The sequence below is a fragment of the Podarcis filfolensis genome (assembly GCF_964270895.1).
Source record: "Podarcis filfolensis genome assembly, chromosome: 12".
Taxonomy (NCBI): Eukaryota; Metazoa; Chordata; class Lepidosauria; order Squamata; family Lacertidae; genus Podarcis; species Podarcis filfolensis.
In genome coordinates, this window is record NC_139614.1 from 56,374,517 (window position 1) to 56,385,108 (window position 10,592).

Genomic DNA, 10,592 nt, shown 5'->3' on the forward strand with positions numbered 1-10,592 from the left:
AGCTGTAGTAGGGGATTTTTTTCCAATAGCCACACCACTGCGTTATTTAAGGTACGTTTAGTTGGTCATGGTGGTGACTGCTGGGGAACTGAAAAAAAGTGGAGTCCACAGGCTTATAAATTACAAAAACTCTATAAACAATGACAGGCAACATGCGGCCTTCTGGCAGTTGCAAAGAAGCAAAATCTACAGTGAACCAGGTATAGGGCCTTCTCGGTAGTGGCCCCCGCCCTGTGGAATGCCCTCCCATCAGATGTCAAGGAAATAAACAACCAGCTGACTTTTAGAAGACACCTGAAGGCAGCTCTGTACAGGGAAGTTTTTCATGTTTGGTGTTTTATTGTGTTTTTAATATTCTGTTGGGAGCTGCCCAGAGTGTCTGGGGAAACCCAGCCAGATGGGTGGGGTACAAATAAATTATTATTATTAATAATAATAATAATAATAATAATAATAATAATAATAATAATTCCATTTTTTTTTAAATTAAATATTTATTGGTATTTTCAAAAAACACACAACAAACAAAAACAAAAAAAAAATAAACAAAATATTCGAAACTAAACAAAAAAAATAGAAAAAACACATACAGTTTCTGATACTTATTTTCCTCAACCTTGTTTCTCAGACCTCCTCACACCTCCCCTTCTTGTATTCCAATTTAAATTGTCAATTCAGCAAGTCCTTAACTTATTTCTTCACCTTAACTTAAACATTTATTCTAACATACTGTTATTTTACTTTACTTCTTTTTTCCATTTCCTCCATTTATTTTTAACAGCCTTATTCTCACTTAGTTTAAAAAAAAAAAAGAAAAAAAAACCAATTTCACCTTATTAAAATTACACATCAATACTTATACCTCATTAATTTATTCTTGAACCTTTTTCCTAAGGTCGACCAAAATTTCCCTTCCACGGTTTACCCAATTTCCTTACCACTAACAAAATATAAAACAAACAAAGCAATGCAAATTATCCTTATGTACCCTTTGGATTCCCAACCTCCACCCACCCTTCTCCCGGTTCCAGTCCCCAACCAATATCCATCAGTCTTTATATTATTTATTTAGCCTGGAGATCTCAGGTCCGAGGCCCTTATGTCTCTCTCAGTTCCTTTCTGCCGGTCTCTTTGATAGACCTTGATGTTAAGCCCCAGGTCTCGGAGGGGCTCCGGCCCAACAGAATCGGTGTTGCTTCTAGCCAGTCCTCCATACTTAAAAGCAAAAGCAAAGCCTATGGGGTATTCCAACTCTTGTTTCAAATTTCTTTCTAATCCAAATGTCCCCACAGCTCCAGCTTCCACCTTCAACAAATTTATAATCCTCAGGTCTTCAGATCTCCTCAAAAGAGGATCTCTCCATTTTCCAAATTCCCAATCAAACCAGGCTTTCCGCATCCAGTTTTTATTATCCTTTTTTATCATCATGTCAGGCCTCATATTGTAGCTCTCCTTTGACTCCTGCAAACCTCCATCTCCTCCTTCGTTTTCTTCAAAAAGAACATATTGCTCCATCGTGTCTACGCTTTCGGTTTCATTTATTTGTTCAGTTGAATAGGCTTCCTGTTTCAAATCCTTATCAGACTCCAAGCTGTTGTTTACTGTCCAGTGTAATAGCGCTACCTCTGTAGACAAAGCATCGTACTCATCTTGTAAGTTTCCCAAGAGAACCAGTGCTCTGTCCAATTCTGCTTGGAATTTAGACACTCCAGCCATTTTTGTAATGTAGTATCCTTGTTACCCCTCTAGGGGGATTTAATTCCTTGATCTTCCTTTCAGCTCAAAAACCAAAAGTCCAGTTATTTTGTATCAACCTTATTTTCAACAAGTTATCCCGAATAAACCAGCAAAAACAGCAGAAACAATGTTCTCTTTTTCCAGCTGACAACTAGCTGACTAGCAGCTCACTTGACAGCTGTCAAAATCTTCCATGCAACAGGCTTTCTCATCGGACGTTCCCGGGTCTAGGGGGGGGTGTAGTTTCAGCTCCCAAAATTCTTTTTATCCTCCAGAATATCCTCTTATAATGTCCAAACCGTGAGGTCAGGATCTTTAGTTAAAAAAAAAACAAGAAACAGATTCTCTCGACCTTAGCTGCCCAGTCCTTTGCTTTAAGTTGTTTACAAAGAGGGGGGGGTGGACTTCCTTTTTAGCCCCTTCCCGCTCGTTCCAAATCCAAAATAAGAAATTTTTTAAAGTTCCAATCTCCGTATTACTCACGGGTTGATGTTTTAAGATCCAATCACTCTTAGAAGAAGTTGGCGCTCTCTGTCAATGGCTTGCGGCTTCACTCCGTAGACGAGGGAGTACTCTCAGCACCACGCCTTACCCTGCCTCCGTTCCGAAGCCTTTAAAAAGGCTCCGTCGCGGATTGGGGGGGCGCAAATGGTGCCCGCCGAGTCTCTGTGTTCACAGGCATCCGCGCCTGTGATTTTAAGGGTCCCCGCTTCGCCGCAGCGGCCAGACCCAGACGCTACGGAGCCGATTCCCTCCGGAGCTCGGAGGGAATCCGCCATTAAACAGTGGCACCAACCCGGAAGTCCCAATAATAATAATTCCAACAGCCAAGCTAGTGCCAAACATCTTGCTCTGCTTTCCCTGGAACCACACCAGCGGGACTGAGAGGATGGTCTTGTCACCTGGGCAGCCCAGGACCTCCAGACACACTTCCCAGGCTTGTGCCCTGGGGAAGTCCCTTCAGTGTTGTAACGCAGCATTTTGACTTCACCCCAAAGCACACTTCCTTGTCTCTTGAGACAGATGCATACCAACAACAACTGATGATGGCCACACCATTGCTTTTTTATAATTTATTTTATGGCCGGAGTGCGAATTATGTAGCCTGCAGGCCACATGCCAGGCCACTCTGGTCCTCTCACCATTTGACCAACTGGGATGCTTCCTTGAAGTGTAAATTCTTCTCGCTTAACTGGATGGAGAGAAGGTGATGTGGCCATATCCAGAAAGGAGCCCCCTGTACAAGGATACCATTTGCATTTGCTGCTCCTTCTTGCCTCTTGCCCTCACTGCCCCTGCTATATTGTTGATGCGTGAGCATCATCTGCTCTTGGGTTTTCTTCTCTTTTTGTGGTAGTTTCTACAGAAACGTTTTGCTGCGTCTTTTACTTCTTTACCTCATCAGCAGCAACAGCAGCATTCCAGCTATCTCCTAGTGAAATCCCCACTACAGGAATAAACACCATTTGGTTCTGTTTCTCAGAGTCTTTATTATTTACAAAACTTTACACTGGTCATTAATAAAGGGGGAAAATCCAAAATCAAATAAACAAACACAATCTCTTTCTCCTTTTAGCCATCCGGCCAGAGACCTAATGCTGACTTTTTCACATGCTCATTTAAACTGACCCAGACTCAACTGATCACATGCCCTTATAAGGATGCCTGTTGCTGGGGGAATTTTCCGTTGCCTAGCAACTGTTCAAAGCCATTACCGGTTTATTCTAATCTAGAATATTCCAACAGCCCCCTCCCCAACTTGAAATACTGCCATGGATACCTGGTAATTTTATTTTATTTCTTTACTCGGTAAGACCCAATTCCGTAGTTGGCATTTTAAATTTCACAGCAGTCAATGGCCCAATTTCAGTGGTTCTGGGGAGGGGGAGGGATGGTGTGGGAGGAGGGGCAGGCCGGGCAAGGGGCACATGGCACAGGCAGTTAGTGACCGTGCTGTGTGCCAGCCCTTCCTCCAATCTGGGGAACTGTGGTTGTCATATCAGCCAGCCCTTGGATCCACAACTGCTGCTGTTGAATGCCAGGTCGGCCCAGAATAAAATCTCCCTCATCCATTATCTGATTATGGATGAGGCCGCTGATCTGGTTTGTATCACACAGACCTGGGTGGGTCAACAGGGTGGCTGTGCCCACCTGGGTACTCAGTGCAGCATCAGGCCAGAGTTGAGGGTCAGGGAGGGCGAGTTGCTGTGGTCTATAGGTAAAGGGACCCCTGACCATTAGGTCCAGTTGTGGCCGACTCTAGGGTTGTGGCGCTCATCTCGCTTTATTGGCCGAGGGAGCCAGCATACAGCTTCCGGGTCATGTGGCCAGCAGGACTAAGCCGCTTCTGGCGAACCAGAGCAACGCACGGAAACGCCATTTACCTTCCCGCTGGAGTGGTACCTATTTATCTACTTGCACTTTGATGTGCTTTCGAACTGCTAGTTTGGCAGGAGCAGGGACTGAGCAACGGGAGCTCACCCCGTCGTGGGGATTCAAACCGCCGACCTTTCGATCGGCAAGCCCTAGGCTTTGTGGTTTAGACCACAGCGCCACCCACGTCTCACTGTGGTCTATAGAGACACTCTATCTCCAGGCTTTCGGTCCAGTTGAGGGTGGGAATCTAGAGTGTGTGCTCCTCACATTGGGGAAATGGGACAGATTAGGGATTCTGTTGGTTTACTGCCCAGCAGTCTCCCTGCCTGAGATGACAGAGCTGGTCTTGGAGGCGGTGTTGAAGACTCCCAGACTGCTGGATCTGGGAGACTTCAAGATCCATGCCAAGGCAGCTGGCTCTGGGGCGGCTCAGGACTTCATGGCTGCCATGAAGACCATGGGGCTGTCCCAACATGTCATCGGCCCAGCACCACATGGCAGGCCACACTCTGGACCTTGTTTTCTTTTTTTTTTTATAATAAATTTTTATTGGTTTTACAACATATATTAACAGACAAGAACTGACAATTCACAACATAACACGTTAACAAACAAACATATAAACACGTATAATTTCATCACCTTTTTTTCCTAAACCTTATTTCAACGACTTCCCCATACCTCCCTTTTCTGCATCCCTGTTTTAAACTTTTTCAGCAACCCCTAATTTCAGATACTTATGATTCAATTTCTTTAATCCTTTTTCTCTAACCCAATCGTTTATCGTTGCAATTCTGTTTTACATTACCCATGACATTTTAGCACTCATTAATTTTACAACAGTTCTTAAGGTAAACTTTAAATTTCTTCCAATCTTCTTCCACCGTCTCTTTCCCTTGGTCACGGATTCTGCCAGTCATCTCGGCCAGTCCCATATAGTCAATCACCTTCGTCTGCCACTCTTCCAGCGTGGGTAGTTCTTGTGTCTTCCAATACTTTGCTAAAAGAACTCTTGCTGCTGTTGTAGCATACATAAAAAACGTCCTATCTTTCCTTGACACCAATTGGCCTACCATGCCCAAGAGGAAGGCCTCTGGTTTCTTGTGAAAAGTACACTTAAGTACCTTCTTAATTTCATTATAGATCATTTCCCAAAAGGCCTTGATCTTTGGGCACGTCCACCAAAGGTGGTAGAAAGTACCTTCAGTTTCCTTACATTTCCAACATTTATTATTGGGCGTATGATAGATTTTTGCAAGCTTGACTGGGGTCATGTACCACCTGTAAATCATTTTCATAATGTTCTCTCTTAAGGCATTGCATGCCGTAAACTTTATACCGGTAGTCCATAACTGTTCCCAGTCAGCAAACATAATGTCATGACCAATGTCTTGTGCCCATTTAATCATAGCTGATTTAACCGTCTCATCCTGTGTATTCCATTTCAACAGCAAGTTATACATTCTTGACAGATTCTTAGTATTGGGTTCCAAAAGCTCTGTTTCTAATTTTGACCTCTCCACCTGGAAGCCAATTTTCCTGTCCTGTTTGAAGACTTCATTTATCTGGTAGTAATGAAGCCAGTCTCTTACTTTAGACTTCAATTTCTCATAACTCTGCAATTTCACTTTTCCCTCCTCATGCTCTGTAATTTCCCAATATTTTGGCCATTTGGATTCCATATTAAGTTTTTTCACTTCCTTAGCTTCCATTGGTGAGAACCACCTAGGGGTTTTGTTTTCCAACAAATTTTTGTACCGAATCCAAACATTATATAGTGCTTTCCTGACAATATGGTTTTTGAAACCTTGGTGAATTTTAACCTTGTCATACCATATATATGCATGCCAGCCAAACCTGTTATTGAACCCTTCCAAATCCAAAATGTCTGTGTTTTCAAGAAGCAGCCAGTTTTTCAGCCAGCAAAAAGCCGCTGGTTCATAATACATCTGGACCTTGTTTTCTTGGCTGAGCAGGAAGAGGGTGATCTGAGGGTGGGAGACATTGACATCAGTCCCTTGTCATGTTCTGATCACTTCTTGTTAAGATTTAGGATGTTAACAATTTCCCCCCTCCACAGAGGTGGGGGACCTATTAGGAAGGCCCGCCCTTGGAGACTGATGGATCCAGTGGGGTTCCAAATGGCTCTGGGGGTTTTTCCGGCTGATATGACTGGTGGTCCTTGTCAAAGCTCTGGCTGACTTCTGGAACACCCGAATGGCTGGGCTATTGATATGATGGCCTGTGAGTGCCCTCTCCCACCTTGTGGAGCCCAATTGGCCCCCTGGTATACTCCAGAGCTTAAGATGAGGAAACAAGCTGGGAGACAGCTTTAACGCAAGGGGAGGAACGATCTGAATGAATGCAACTGAACACTGGTAAAGGCTCATTATCGAGCCTACCCAGTGGCAGTGAAGGCAGCAAAGAAAGCCTACTTTGCTGCCTCCATTGCATCCCCTTTATGTCATCCAGCAGAGCTTTTCTGGGTTGTATGGGGCCTTTAGCAGGCTGGCCCAAAGGAGGTGATAGAACCAACTGTGACTTGTTTGCAAAGCATTTTGAGGATAATTGAAATTGAAATACTTTATTGTCACTTGTACAACTTGTATACTGTACAGTGAGATTACACAAGCACCCCCCACTCAGCTCTCTTAGTCTTAACTCCCCTCATTTACTGACACACACACACCAAACCCGAAAGTCACTTGCCCTGTTGTTATCTTTTCATTCAGCAGCCTAACAGCCCACGGATAGCTGTTCTTCACCCTGTGCTTCTATATCTTCTGCCCGAGGGCAGGAGATCAAGTAAGTGCCGGCCAGGGTGTGAATCATCATCCCTGAGAATTTTCCTCACTCTCCTGAGGCAACGTTCTTCCGTGATGTCATCCAGTGGACTTGCGGGACAGCCCATAATATCTTGTGCTGTATTCACCACCCTCTGTGGGTACTTCCTATCAGATGATGTCAAACCGGGGTCCCACACTGTGATGCAGTATGAAAGGACACTTTCTATTGTGGACCAGTAGTAGATCATCAAATGTTGATTTGACATCGTTCTTTCGCAATACTATGAGGAGATGGAGTCTTAACCACCTGGGTTGTACTGATTTTCCAAGTAATATCGCTTGCATCCACCAAGACCTTGACTCTGCTGTTATAGCAGATGAATCTCATGGGGTGTCCAGAGCACAGTCTAGTTCTGTTGTGTTGGATGAGTTTCCGTTGCTAAGGCTTGAGGATGTGGACAAGGTGCTTGGATCAGTCAGGGCGACCACTTGCGCTCTGGACCCTTGCCCCTCTTGGCTGATAAAACCAGCAGGGAGGGAAGAGCTGACGGCCAAGGAGGTGATCAATGCCCCTTTACAAGAGGGGGTGTCCCTGCCTGTTTGAAAGAGGCAGTGGTAAAACCATTCCTTAAGAAACCTAGCCTGGATTTGGAAAACCTACCTAAGCACCAGCCAGTTGCTAATCTCCCTTTCCTGGGCAAGGTTCTGGATTCAGTGGTCACAGACCAGATCCAGGCACTTTTGGAAGAAACTGATTTTCTGAATCCATTTCAACTGGGATTTAGGCCTGGTTTTGGCACAGAAGTTGCTTTGGTTGCCCTGTATGATGACCTCTGTCAAGAGAGAGACAAGGGAAACGTGTCCCTGTTAATTGTTCTCAACCTCTCAGTGGCTTTCTATACCATTGACCATGGTATCCTTCTGGAGTGACTCTAGGGGTGGGTGGTGCCGCTATACAGTGGTTCCAGTCCTACTGAGATGGCCGTTCCCAGAGGGTTCTACTTGGGGAGTGCTTTTCAGCCCTGTGGAACCTTCAATGTGGGGTTCCACAGGGCTTAATCTTTTGTATGTGTGTGTGTGGTTACTTTAGATTTTTGTTTTAATTTTTATTTATTTATTTATACTTATACATCATACAAACAAGCATTGAATAAAACAAACAAATAATACAAAACCAGAAGAAAATACAAAAGCAAAATTACAAGGATATAAACATAATAACATAAACTACAATTGAAAATATAAAAAATATTCTCCTAAAAACAAAAAGGACGAAAAATAATACAAAAAAGGAAGTTTCACTAGGTGCTCTGCGTGACTTAAGCTTCACTGCACACATCACATTCCACAACCTTAGAACATGGTTTCAATGTGATTGCCTTCACACAACCCTGGCATTTTAGCAACAGTTCTAAAATTGACACGAGCTAATCCTCTGTGGTATATAAATGAACACACTGATTATGAGGAGCACAATTAGCAACTGTGGATTTTGCTTGGCTTGGCTTGCTATTTCATCCTTAAGACTGCCCTCCTGAGGCTCAATCACATGTAAGGGATCTTGCAAATGTATTGTAGCATAAAACTCTTCCCTTTTTCTAATTTCACATGCATCACCATCAAAACATATTTCAAATCCTGATGTTGCCAATTTAATCAGACTCAACAAATTAGACTCCAGTTGTGGAACATTAAAAACCTCAAGCACTTCCTTCCTTAAACACTTAAGCTTTACCTTTCCAATGCCAGATACAGGAATGTTACCACCCCAGCTAATGCCATAGCTTGACATTTTACATATAGTTCAAAAAGTCAAATTGTGTCTTATCATTACACATGTGACCCAATGCCCCCAGGTCCAAGACCCACCAACCTGAAGTATTACTCAGTCTTGTGATTAAGGCTCTATTCGTCTTGGTGTCACGTTTTCCAGCTTTTGTTCTCCATCTTGCACCCCGGTCTAGTTTCTCTTGCTTGTCCTGTGTTTCCTTCTTCTGTAGCAACGGACAGTCTTTCTTTAGGTTCTCTTTTGAGTCAGAATTAACACATTTCCTCGCTTTAAAGGCTGTAACTTCAACAGTAGTCGCTGTTGTAAACCTGCCACTGTTGCATCTCCCTGAAGATTTACTGCCCATTAGCGCTGACAGTGTCTCTCTGCTGTCAGCCCATTCCTGGCACTTTCCCCATTCAGTCAGCAATTTTCCTGTTATCCGTTCACCGGTCAGGTCCTCTTCATCTTTGCCTTCTACTAAAGTTGAAATGGCATAATTTTCATCAAGGCTTGACAGGATTATGTATATTTGGGATATGGGTGTGAAGTCCAATCCATGCACTCTTAGTTGCCCCAAAAGATCTCCAAGTGTCTGCAAGTGGTCAGGCAAAGACACCCCCTGGCTTTAAATGTTGCTGGTATAATTTGCAAGTCAGTAAAACTTTACTGCCCGGGGTCACACTAAGATAACATTCTGCAAGGCTTTCCACATTGTTTTGGCTATCGTTTGAAAATGGATAATTGAGATCTGTGAAGCCTCAACTCCCAAAGTATTACTTGCCTGTGCTTTCCCATCATACATTTGCCATTTTTCAAATTTTCAACTGTTTGCCTTCCAGGGACGTCCAAAGCCGACGAGGTTTTCCCCAAGACCATCCATGAAAGTCATGAAGAGAACTGCAGGGCTTAAGCCAGCCAGCTTCTGTTTTCTAAAGAAACAAATGCTTTTCTAAATTATTTCTAAATACAAGGTCTTTCTGAAAACAAATTATATGGGAAATCAAGCTCTCTAGGATCATAGGGCACCCCTCCCTAGTAGCCGTGTGTTGTAAGAGAATCTTTGTTTTCCATATATCCTGGCCTGGTCTCTATTTATTTCCCTACAAAACGCAATCTTTCTGAAGGTCCAGTCTTTCTTAAGAAGCTGAACCCCTTAACAGAACCTCTTTTTCGTTTATTTCACTGTGTCACAGGAAAAAGGGGCTGTATCCACTTGTGACATCACATGGAGTTATAGGCCTCAGTTGGTGACATCACAGGGAGTTATAGACGTCGGTTAGTGATGAGTGTCATTGCTTTGGTTGTGTTCTATGCGAGCAGGAGCCTTCTCCCAAGGTTTACACTGACCCTTGAACAGTACATTCCCTGTTTGCTGCAAACCTTGGGAGCTAGCAGCAGGGTCTGGAAGACAGTGAGAAGGCAGAATCCAGAAGTTGCCAGATAGAGAACAGCAGAGTGGATGGATTAGTACTTGACACACCAGCAGGAATTTGGACGCTGGTAGACAATCATCAGGAACCTTCTTATTGAGTGACGGCTTTGCATGAAATGGCTTGAACAGGTACCTTCCTGCTCTTGTGTGGCACTCCAGTTGACCATCTGCTGTGGTGAGGTCTGCAGGGCCTGCTCCCTTACAAGGCTTTAAAACTGGAAGCCCATTGACAGAAGTTGACAGGGCAAAGTGAGGAGGGATGTGGCCCGATGCAGCCAGTGGAGGTGTCTAGGTGACAGTAGCTGCCACAAGGCTGAAGCCAGCTGATATTTGTGGATGCAAGCTGGTTGACAGTCACCTCTGTTGAGGTGAATTTGGCATGGTCCACACCAAGGACAAAGTTGCCGGGCAGAAGCCAGTGGAGGTGTCTGGGAGGATGCTGTCAGATAGTAGCCATCCCACTCAGCTGTTTGCCTTTCAGGGACATACG